Consider the following 12,424-nt stretch of genomic DNA (forward strand, 5'->3'; position numbering starts at 1 on the left):
GGAAAAACAATCAGTGGCAGCTAATAGGCCGGTGACGACGACCGCCGAGCGCCACCTGCCCGGGAAAGGGAAACACCCTCGGTCGGACTCGTGACAGTACCCCCCCCTGACGCGTGGCTCCCGCAGCGCGCCGACACCGGCCTCGAGGTCGCCCCGGAGGACGAGGCGCAGGGCGATCCGGATGGAGGCGATGGAAATCCCTCAACATGGAGGGATCCAAGATGTCCCCCACCGGTACCCAGCACCTCTCCTCCGGACCGTACCCCTCCCAGTCCACGAGGTACTGCAGGCCCCTCACCCGGCGTCTTGAGTCCAGAATGGCCCGGATCGTGTACGCCGGGGACCCCTCGATGTCCAGCGGGGGGGGAGGGACCTCCGGTACCTCACTGTCCTGCAGGGGACCAGCTACCACCGGCCTGAGGAGAGACACATGAAACGAGGGGTTAATACGATAATAGGAAGGGAGTTGTAATCGATAACACACCTCGTTTATCCTCCTCAGGACTTTAAAGGGCCCTACACACTGCGGACCCAGCTTCCGGCAGGGCAAGCGGAGAGGTAGGTTTCGGGTTGAGAGCCAGACCCTGTCCCCCGGTACAAACACGGGGGCCTCACTGCGGTGGCGGTCAGCACTCCTCTTCTGCCGTCCACTCGCTTGTCGTAGAGATTCCTGGACGGCCCTCCAGGTCTCCTTGGAGCGCTGTACCCATTCCTCCACCGCAGGAGCCTCGGTCTGGCTCGGATGCCATGGTGCCAGGACCGGCTGGTACCCCAACACACACTGAAAAGGGGACACGTTAGTAGAGGAGTGGCGTAGTGAGTTCTGAGCCATTTCAGCCCAGGGAATGTATCGTGCCCACTCCCCTGGCCGATCCTGGCAATACGACCGCAGAAACCTACCCACCTCCTGGTTCACTCTCTCCACCTGCCCATTACTCTCGGGGTGATAACCGGAGGTCAGGCTGACAGAGACCCCCAAACGTTCCATGAACGCTCTCCATACCCGGGACGTGAATTGGGGGCCCCGATCAGAAACGATGTCCTCCGGCACCCCGTAGTGCCGGAAGACATGGGTGAATAACGCCTCCGCAGTCTGTAGGGCTGTAGGGATACCGGGCAACGGGAGGAGACGGCAGGACTTAGAGAACCGATCCACAATCACCAGAACCGTGGTGTTCCCCTGAGACGGCGGGAGATCGGTTAGGAAATCTATGGACAGATGTGACCATGGCCGCTGTGGAACAGGGAGGGGTTGTAGCTTCCCTCTAGGAAGGTGCCTAGGAGCCTTACTCTGAGCGCACACTGAACAGGAGGAGACATAACCCTTAACGTCCTTAGCCAACGTAGGCCACCAATACCTCCCCTGAAGGCTCCCCACTGTCCTCGTCACCCCAGGGTGACCCGAGGAGGGTAGAACGTGAGCCCACCGAATCAGTTTGTCCCGAACACCAAGCGGCACGTACCTTCGCCCCGCTGGACACTGAGAAGGCGCGGGTTCAGCCCGTAACGCCCGCTCGATGTCCGAGTCCACCTCCCATACCACTGGGGCTACCAGCTTCGATGCGGGAAGGATGGGAGTAGGTTCGGTGGACCCATCCTCCGTGTCATAAAGGCGGGACAGTGCGTCAGCCTTCACGTTCTGGGAGCCCGGTCTATAAGACAAAGTAAATCGGAACCGGGTGAAGAACATGGCCCACCTTGCCTGACGTGGGTTAAGTCTCCTAGCTGCCCGAATATACTCCAGATTCTGGTGGTCGGTCCAGATGAGAAAGGGGTGTTTAGCCCCCTCAAGCCAGTGTCTCCACACCTTCAGAGCTCTAACCACCGCTAGCAACTCCCGGTCCCCCACATCATAGTTACGCTCCGCTGGGCTGAGCTTCCTTGAGAAGAAAGCGCAGGGTCGGAGTTTTGGTGGCGTACCCGAGCGCTGTGATAGCACGGCACCCACCCCAGCCTCGGACGCGTCCACCTCCACTATGAATGCTAGAGAGGGGTCCGGATGCGCCAACACGGGCGCATCAGTAAACAGCGCCTTCAACTTGTTGAATGCTCCGTCCGCCTCTGCTGACCACTGCAAACGCACCGGGCCCCCCTTCAGCAGTGAGGTGATGGGAGCCGCTACCTGGCCAAAACCCCGGATAAACCTCCGGTAGTAGTTGGCAAAACCCAGAAAACGCTGCACCTCCTTTACCGTGGTCGGAGTCGGCCAATTACGCACGGCCCTAATGCGGTCACCCTCCATCACTACCCCCGAGGTGGAAATGCGATATCCCAGAAAAGAGACGGCTCGTTTAGAGAACACGCATTTCTCAGCCTTGACGTATAGGTCATGCTCCAGCAGTCTACCAAGCACCTTGCGCACCAGAGACACATGCGCGGTGTGAGTGGCCGAGTAGATCAGAATGTCATCGATATAAACCACCACTCCCTGCCCGCACAGGTCCCTGAGAATCTCGTCTACAAAGGATTGGAAAACGGCTGGAGCATTCTTTAACCCATACGGCATGACGAGGTACTCATAGTGGCCTGATGTAGTACTAAATGCGGTTTTCCACTCGTCTCCCTTCCGAATACGCACCAAACTATACGCGCTCCTGAGATCCAGTTTTGTGAAGAACTGCGCTCCGTGGAACGATTCCACCGCCGTAGCGATGAGAGGTAGAGGGTAACTATACCCCACTGTGATGGCGTTTAGACCTCTATAATCGATACACGGACGCAAGCCTCCCTCCTTTTTCCTCACAAAAAAGAAACTTGAGGAGACGGGTGAAATGGAGGACCGAATGTACCCCTGTCCCAGCGCCTCCGTGACATATGTCTCCATTGCCAACGTCTCCTCCTGGGACAGCGGGTACACGTGACTCTTGGGAAGCGCAGCGTCTACCTGGAGATCTATCGTACAATCCCTTCCCGGTCGATAAGGTGGTAATTTAGTCGCTTTCACTTTACTGAAAGCGATTGCCAAATCGGCATACTCGGGGGGAATGCACACCGTGGAACCCTGGTCTGGACTCTCCACCGACGTGGCACCGATGGAAACTCCCAAACACCTTCCAGAACACTCCTCTGACCACCCCTGGAGAACCCCCTGTTTCCACGAAATTTTAGGATTGTGCCGGGCCAGCCAGGGAGTCCCCAGCACCACTGGAAACGCAGGCGAGTCAATAATAAAGAAACTGATACGCTCCCTATGATTCCCCTGCGTCACCATGTCCAGTGGGACCGTGGTCTCCCTGACCATCCCTGACCCTAATGGCCGGCTATCTAGGGAGTGCACGGGGAAAGGAGAATCTATCGGCACCAGCGGAACCCCTAACTTAAGGGCGAGTCCGCGATCCATAAAGTTCCCAGCTGCGCCTGAATCGACGAGCGCCCTATGCTGGGAAGAGGGAAAAAAGCGAAGGAAAAAAGTTAAGACAAACATGTGGCCAACAGGGGGTTCTGGGTGAGTTTGATGCTGACTCACCTGGGGTGACCGAGAAGCGTTCCGCCTGCCATCTCTACTCCCAGACGGACCCCCCCAGCACCGATCAGACGTGTGTCCTCTCCGACCACAGTTGGTGCAGGGAAGGCCTCCTCCTCCGGTACCCCTCGGCGCAGCCCCTCCCAACTCCATCGGAATGGGAGCGGAGGGGCTGGGTGGTGGAACGCACAGGACCCTCTCTGAACGCCCGCGGGCAGCCAGCAGATTATCCAGTCGAATGGACATGTCAATCAGCTGATCCAGTGACAGAGTGGTGTCCCGACACGCTAACTCCCGGCGGACATCCTCTCGGAGACTACACCTGTAGTGGTCCATGAGAGCCCTGTCGTTCCACCCAGATCCGGCTGCCAAGGTCCGGAACTCCAGCGCGTAATCCTGGGCGCTCCTCCTCTCCTGCCTGAGGTGAAATAGTCGTTCTCCCGCCGCTCGGCCGTCTAGAGGGTGATCAAATACGGCGCGGAAGCGACGGGAAAACTCTGGGTAGTGCTCCCGCGCTGAGTCTGGACCATTCCAGACCGCGTTCGCCCATTCCAGGGCACGACCCGTGAGGCAGGAGATGAGGACACTCACCCTCTCTTCTCCTGAGGGAGTGGGTCTGACGGTGGCCAGGTATAGCTCCAGCTGGAGCAGAAACCCCTGGCAACCCGCCGCCGCTCCATCATAAGCCCTCGGTAGCGTCAGACGGAGGGTGCTGGAGTCGGGAGATGGGGAGTCCGGAACCGTGGGTGCCGAAGGTGGAGAGAGGAGCCCACTCCTCTCCCATCTGTCCATTCTCTCCATCACTTGATCCATCGCGGATCCGATCCGATGAAGGACGGTGGTGTGGTGGAGAACCCGTTCCTCCATCGATGGGAGAGGGTTGGCTGCTGCTCCTGCTGACTCCATCAATTTGATAGGTGCGGGATTCTGTAATGCTCCGGGTGTCGTGGGTGTGGAGTCAAATGCAGGAGACAGAGAGTTCAATGCTGCGCGTCCTTTAATCGCACCAATGCACCACAGGGTGCTCACAAAAACGTTACGTTCCCAAAACACAGGGAATCAAAATGTACAAATGGGACACAACGTGCCTATACCACAGAGCCGAAGGTTTACAATGAAATAATCCCGCACAACAACCAGGCGGGCCGGCTGTCTAATAAAGACAAACTAATTACACATTCACAGGTGCTACCACTCAACATACAAGGAGGGGAAGGAAAAACAATCAGTGGCAGCTAATAGGCCGGTGACGACGACCGCCGAGCGCCACCTGCCCGGGAAAGGGAAACACCCTCGGTCGGACTCGTGACAACGCCTCAAAAGTCCTCAACTGACAGCATCATTAAATAGTACCCACAAAACACCAGTTTCAACGTCAACAGTGAAAAGGTGACTCCGGGATGCTGGCCTTCTAGGCAGAGTTGCAAATACAAAGCCATGTCTTAGACTGGCCAAAAAAAATAAAAGATTAAGATGGGCAAAAGAACACAGACACAGGACAGAAGAAGATTGGAAAAAAGTGTTATGGACAGACGAAGTTTGAGGTGTTCGGATCACAAAGAAGAATATTCGTGAGATGCAAATGTATAAAATGTATAGATGCTGGAGGAGTGCTTGACGCCGTCTGTCAAGCATGGTGGAGGCAATGTGATGGTCTGGGGGTGCTTTGGTGGTGGTAAAGTGGGAGATTTGTACAGGGTAAAAGGGATCTCGAAGAAGGAAGGCTATCACTCCATTTTGCAACGCCATGCCACACCCTGTGGACGGCGCGTAATTAGAGCCAATTTCATCCTACAACAGGACAATGACCCAAAGCACAGCTCCAAACTATGCAGTAACTATTTAGGGAAGAAGCAGTCAGCTGGTATCCTGTCTATAATGGAGTGGCCAGCACAGTCACCGGATATCTACCCTATTGAGCTGTTGTGGGAGCAGCTTGACCGTATGGTACGTAAAAAGTGCCCATCAAGCCAATCCAACTTGTGGGAGGTGCTTCAGGGAGCATGGGGTGAAATCTCTTCAGATTACCTCAACAAATTGACAACTAGAATGCCAAAGGTCTGAAAGGCTGTAATTGCTGCAAATGGAGGATTCTTTGACGAAAGCAAAGATTGAAGGACACAATTATTATTTCAATTAAAAATCATTATTTATAACCTTGTCAACATCTTGACTATATTTCCAATTAATTTTGCAACTCATATACAGTATGTTTTCATGGAAAACAAGGACATTTCTAGGACGTTCACCTACTCTGCGTCTCACAAAGTCACAAGTTTGGACTCATCAGACCAAAGGACAGATTTCCATCGGTCTAATGTCCATTGCTCATGTTTCTTGGCCCAAGCAAGTCTATTCTTCTGATTGGTATCCTTTAGTTGTGGTTTCTTTTTTAGCAATTCGACCATGAAAGCCTGATTCAAGCAGTCTCCTCTAAACAGTTGATGTTGAGATGTGTCTGTTACTTGAACTCTGTGAAGCATTTATTTGGGCTGGCAAATATGAGGTGCAGTTAACTCTAATGAACTTATCCTTTGCAGCAGAGGAAACTCTGGCTCTTACTTTCCCGTGGTGCTTTCATCATAACGCTTGATGGTTTTTGCGACGGCACTTGAAGAAACTTTCAAAGTTCATGTCTTAAAGCAATGATGGACTGTCATTTCTCTTTGCTTATTTGAGCTGTTCTTGACATAATATGGTATTTTACCAAATAGGGCTACATTCTGTATCCCACCCCTTCCTTGTCACAACACAACTGTTTGGCTCAAATGCATTAAGACGGAAAGAAACCCAGAAATTAATTTTTAACAAGGCAAACCTGATAATTGAAATGCATTCCAGGTGACTACCACATGAAGCTCGTTGAGAGAATGCCAAGAGTGTGCCTAATGAAAACCTAATAGAGTCTGCAAAAGACCTGAGACTGGAACGGAGATTTGTCTTCCAACAAGACAATGATCCAAAACATAAAGCAAAATCTACAATGGAATGGTTCAAAAATAAACATATCCAGGTGTTAGAATGGCCAAGTCAAAGTCCAGACCTGAATCCAATCGAGAATCTGTGGAAAGAACTGAAAACTGCTGTTCACAAATGCTCTCCATCCAACCTCACTGAGCTCGAGCTGTTTTGCAAGGAGGAATGGGAAAAAATGTCGGTCTCTCGATGTGCAAAACTGATAGAGACATACCCCAAGCGACTTACAGCTGTAATCGCAGCAAAAGGTGGCGCTACAAAGTATTAACTTAAGGGGGCTGAATAATTTTGCACGCCCAATTTTTCAGTTTTTGATTTGTTAAAAAAGTTTGAAATATCCAATAAATGTCGTTCCACTTCATGATTATGTCCCACTTGTTGTTGATTCTTCACAAAAAAAATACAGTTTTATATCTTTATGTTTGAAGCCTGAAATGTGGCAAAAGGTCGCAAAGTTCAAGGGGGCCGAATACTTTCGCAAGGCACTGTAATTAAAACTCCCAGGTCTCTCACAGGAGGGATGGGGTAACTACAAAATAACCCAGTCTCCACTCACCTTGGCTCCCTAATCAACCACAGCTGTGCTTTGTTAGTTTCACCAGTAACACCAGGTGCTCTACTCCCAACACAACACAAAATGGCAGCCCACCATCCTCCATGGAGAATCCCTCACAGGAAGTGGGGGGAGCAGTCAGGGAGGGTGAAAATGGGACAATAACACAAGTGATTGATAGCGGTTCGGTAGGTTTGAGGTCAGTTACCAAACTAAGGTATTTGTTTCTCCCAGTCACAATATCTCCCCTTGAACTCATCGGAGTCTCTTTGTCATTGTGCTTTTATGCAACTTCATGATATTCTCACCAAAGAGAGTTGATGAAGTATGGGAAAAAAGGGATACAAAGACAAGCAACATATTCTGAGGATTTGGATTGTACTATCCTCCAAACTAAACAGCGGTGAAATGTATTTCAATATAATGATTCCACAGAAATATGACAGAGAATAACATTACTTGGAAAGCGCTACTAAATTCCTGACAGTGCCAGAAGAAGTCTTCAGGAAGAATATAAATTCTACAAATCACCACGGAAAGGCTCATGTTACAATTTCAGTCAACCGTGTTAAAAAAAGGATACAGATATTTATTTAACCATTTAACAACAGTGAGTACAGATTCATATTAATGGAAATAAGATGGAAAGAGAAGAGTTATTTGGTGGAAAAAACAGGCAGACAGTTAAAGTGTGATGTCTTTAGCAGGCCATCCAGGCTCTCGGGTGGCTTTTGGTACGTCTGGGGCGGAATGTATGTGAAAGACGTTAATGGTGGAGAGCCCCACCATGTCATCAGCTATAGTCCTGGAGAGGAGGCTGCCATGGCAAGGTGACTCATCACTAACAAGAGGTGGTGTGTGTGTGTGTGTGTGTGTGTGTGTGTGTGTGTGTGTGTGTGTGTGTGTGTGTGTGTGTGTGTGTGTGTGTGCATGCGTGCGTGTGTGAGAAAGAGTGTGTCAATAAGTTTTAATAAATGCTCATATGAGTGAGAGATATAAAGAAAGAGAGAGATAGAGACAGTGAGTAAGTGTACATATTTGTGTTTACAATGTGTCTGAGTCATTGAGTGCTCCACATGGAATCGTTTGATATGTTTCTGAATGAGGTGAGAATAACAGAAGCATACTAGAGGAAGACCCCTTTGCCCCGTAATGGCAGTGAGTCATAGTGAGACAGCACTGTTTCTTTACAGGAAAGACTAACCTAAATAACAAGATAAACAGATGTCCCCCCTACACACACATGTACCATTACAGAACAGTTGAGTATTGTAAACTTATCCACACAAGCACATATCACACACACACACACACACACACACACACACACACACACACACACACACACACACGTCTCTGGCCCACCCCCACCACCACACACATACATACACATGCCAAAAATCCCAATCTCACTCTCCCTCAAAACACACAACCCAGATGAGGAGATGCATTAGGCAACATCTGAGGAATGCACCAATCCAGAGGAGAGATAAACTATGGCTGGTCATTTGAGGGACAGAGAGGGGGAGACAACAGCAGTAAGAAACACTATGGGACTTTGGTCTTAGTTATATCTTGTAATTTATCATAGCGCAGAGATCTCACATAAATAATCCTAGCTTGTTAGAGAGGCGAAGACAATGTGTACACAGGAAGTCACGAGTGCCAGAGCAACTGTTGTTAATACAACAGCACATCCTCTCCATTCACAACGTTTTCTAATTGTTTGGAGAAGGATCTCTGTGTAATGAAGCCTAGTATGACAGGGATCAGACTGGAGTTGAGTCTAAAACCTTTATTCTACATGTTTGACATTCAAAGTAATCCATTTTTGTAGTAAATATCCCTAGTCCTATATACATTTTTGTAGTAAATATCCCCAGTCCTATATACATTTTTGTAGTAAATATCCCTAGTCCTATATACATTTTTGTCCAGGCTCCATCGCAGACGATCTCTGTCTCCATGGCGATAGAGTTTCCTGTTCACTGAGGTCCTTGGCCTCGGCTGTCTTCCGTTTGTGCCACGTATCTGCATTCCGGTCTGCTTATTGCTACCAGAACACTGTGACGCTATCGATTTTATCACTGACTTGGCTGGATTCTTGCCTCTTAGGTCTGAAATCCCAGCTATCCCTGGAGAAAAATCATGCACTTCAGCAAACATCTTGCACCGTTAGGGTATGATGTGCAAACCCAACCTGATTGTGCTTTTTTTCAAAGATATGTCTTATCATTCAGTTGGAGTTCAAGTTATCTTTATTGTCCCAAATGTGAAATGTGTTGTGCAGTCAGGGTTCATCAATAAAAACAACATTAAAAACTTTGGCAACCATACAACAGATATACACATAAGATAAATAATAACAAATGAGATCGGTTTACATGACAACCATGTGGCTTTGCTACAATTCTCTACGAAACTGTACTACTCAGCTGTTGCAATGATATCCATCTATGCTATTGTAAGTAGCTTTAATTTATCTTTTTTTTTATTGCTTAGGGAGAGTCATATGTTGGTTGTTTAGGGAGAGTCATCTGTTGGTTGTTTAGGGAGAGTCATATGTTGGTTGTTTAGGGAGAGTCATCTGTTGGTTGTTTAGGGAGAGTCATATGTTGGTTGTTTAGGGAGAGTCATATGTTGGTTGTTTAGGGAGAGTCATATGTTGGTTGTTTAGGGAGAGTCATCTGTTGGTTGTTTAGGGAGAGTCATATGTTGGTTGTTTAGGGAGAGTCATCTGTTGGTTGTTTAGGGAGAGTCATCTGTTGGTTGTTTAGGGAGAGTCATCTGTTGGTTGTTTAGGGAGAGTCATATGTTGGTTGTTTAGGGAGAGTCATATGTTGGTTGTTTAGGGAGAGTCATCTGTTGGTTGTTTAGGGAGAGTCATCTGTTGGTTGTTTAGGGAGAGTCATATGTTGGTTGTTTAGGGAGAGTCATATGTTGGTTGTTTAGGGAGAGTCATCTGTAGGTTGTTTAGGGAGAGTCATATGTTGGTTGTTTAGGGAGAGTCATATGTTGGTTGTTTAGGGAGAGTCATATGTTGGTTGTTTAGGGAGAGTCATATGTTGGTTGTTTAGGGAGAGTCATCTGTTGGCTGTTTAGGGAGAGTCATCTGTTGGTTGTTTAGGGAGAGTCATATGTTGGTTGTTTAGGGAGAGTCATATGTTGGTTGTTTAGGGAGAGTCATCTGTTGGTTGTTTAGGGAGAGTCATATGTTGGTTGTTTAGGGAGAGTCATATGTTGGTTGTTTAGGGAGAGTCATATGTTGGTTGTTTAGGGAGAGTCATCTGTTGGTTGTTTAGGGAGAGTCATATGTTGGTTGTTTAGGGAGAGTCATATGTTGGTTGTTTAGGGAGAGTCATATGTTGGTTGTTTATGGAGAGTCATATGTTGGTTGTTTAGGGAGAGTCATATGTTGGTTGTTTAGGGAGAGTCATATGTTGGTTGTTTAGGGAGAGTCATATGTTGGTTGTTTAGGGAGAGTCATCTGTTGGTTGTTTAGGGAGAGTCATATGTTGGTTGTTTAGGGAGAGTCATATGTTGGTTGTTTAGGGAGAGTCATCTGTTGGTTGTTTAGGGAGAGTCATCTGTTGGTTGTTTAGGGAGAGTCATATGTTGGTTGTTTAGGGAGAGTCATATGTTGGTTGTTTAGGGAGAGTCATATGTTGGTTGTTTAGGGAGAGTCATCTGTTGGTTGTTTAGGGAGAGTCATCTGTTGGTTGTTTAGGGAGAGTCATATGTTGGTTGTTTAGGGAGAGTCATATGTTGGTTGTTTAGGGAGAGTCATCTGTAGGTTGTTTAGGGAGAGTCATATGTTGGTTGTTTAGGGAGAGTCATATGTTGGTTGTTTAGGGAGAGTCATATGTTGGTTGTTTAGGGAGAGTCATATGTTGGTTGTTTAGGGAGAGTCATCTGTTGGCTGTTTAGGGAGAGTCATCTGTTGGTTGTTTAGGGAGAGTCATATGTTGGTTGTTTAGGGAGAGTCATATGTTGGTTGTTTAGGGAGAGTCATCTGTTGGTTGTTTAGGGAGAGTCATATGTTGGTTGTTTAGGGAGAGTCATATGTTGGTTGTTTAGGGAGAGTCATATGTTGGTTGTTTATGGAGAGTCATATGTTGGTTGTTTAGGGAGAGTCATATGTTGGTTGTTTAGGGAGAGTCATATGTTGGTTGTTTAGGGAGAGTCATCTGTTGGTTGTTTAGGGAGAGTCATATGTTGGTTGTTTAGGGAGAGTCATCTGTTGGTTGTTTAGGGAGAGTCATATGTTGGTTGTTTAGGGAGAGTCATATGTTGGTTGTTTAGGGAGAGTCATATGTTGGTTGTTTAGGGAGAGTCATCTGTTGGCTGTTTAGGGAGAGTCATCTGTTGGTTGTTTAGGGAGAGTCATATGTTGGTTGTTTAGGGAGAGTCATATGTTGGTTGTTTAGGGAGAGTCATCTGTTGGTTGTTTAGGGAGAGTCATATGTTGGTTGTTTAGGGAGAGTCATATGTTGGTTGTTTAGGGAGAGTCATATGTTGGTTGTTTATGGAGAGTCATATGTTGGTTGTTTAGGGAGAGTCATATGTTGGTTGTTTAGGGAGAGTCATATGTTGGTTGTTTAGGGAGAGTCATATGTTGGTTGTTTAGGGAGAGTCATCTGTTGGTTGTTTAGGGAGAGTCATCTGTTGGTTGTTTAGGGAGAGTCATCTGTTGGTTGTTTAGGGAGAGTCATATGTTGGTTGTTTAGGGAGAGTCATATGTTGGTTGTTTAGGGAGAGTCATCTGTAGGTTGTTTAGGGAGAGTCATATGTTGGTTGTTTAGGGAGAGTCATATGTTGGTTGTTTAGGGAGAGTCATATGTTGGTTGTTTAGGGAGAGTCATATGTTGGTTGTTTAGGGAGAGTCATCTGTTGGCTGTTTAGGGAGAGTCATCTGTTGGTTGTTTAGGGAGAGTCATATGTTGGTTGTTTAGGGAGAGTCATATGTTGGTTGTTTAGGGAGAGTCATCTGTTGGTTGTTTAGGGAGAGTCATATGTTGGTTGTTTAGGGAGAGTCATATGTTGGTTGTTTAGGGAGAGTCATATGTTGGTTGTTTATGGAGAGTCATATGTTGGTTGTTTAGGGAGAGTCATATGTTGGTTGTTTAGGGAGAGTCATATGTTGGTTGTTTAGGGAGAGTCATCTGTTGGTTGTTTAGGGAGAGTCATATGTTGGTTGTTTAGGGAGAGTCATCTGTTGGTTGTTTAGGGAGAGTCATATGTTGGTTGTTTAGGGAGAGTCATATGTTGGTTGTTTAGGGAGAGTCATATGTTGGTTGTTTAGGGAGAGTCATCTGTTGGCTGTTTAGGGAGAGTCATCTGTTGGTTGTTTAGGGAGAGTCATATGTTGGTTGTTTAGGGAGAGTCATATGTTGGTTGTTTAGGGAGAGTCATCTGTTGGTTGTTTAGGGAGA

This window comes from Oncorhynchus mykiss, chromosome 15 (genome assembly GCF_013265735.2).
Source record: "Oncorhynchus mykiss isolate Arlee chromosome 15, USDA_OmykA_1.1, whole genome shotgun sequence".
Lineage (NCBI taxonomy): Eukaryota > Metazoa > Chordata > Actinopteri > Salmoniformes > Salmonidae > Oncorhynchus > Oncorhynchus mykiss.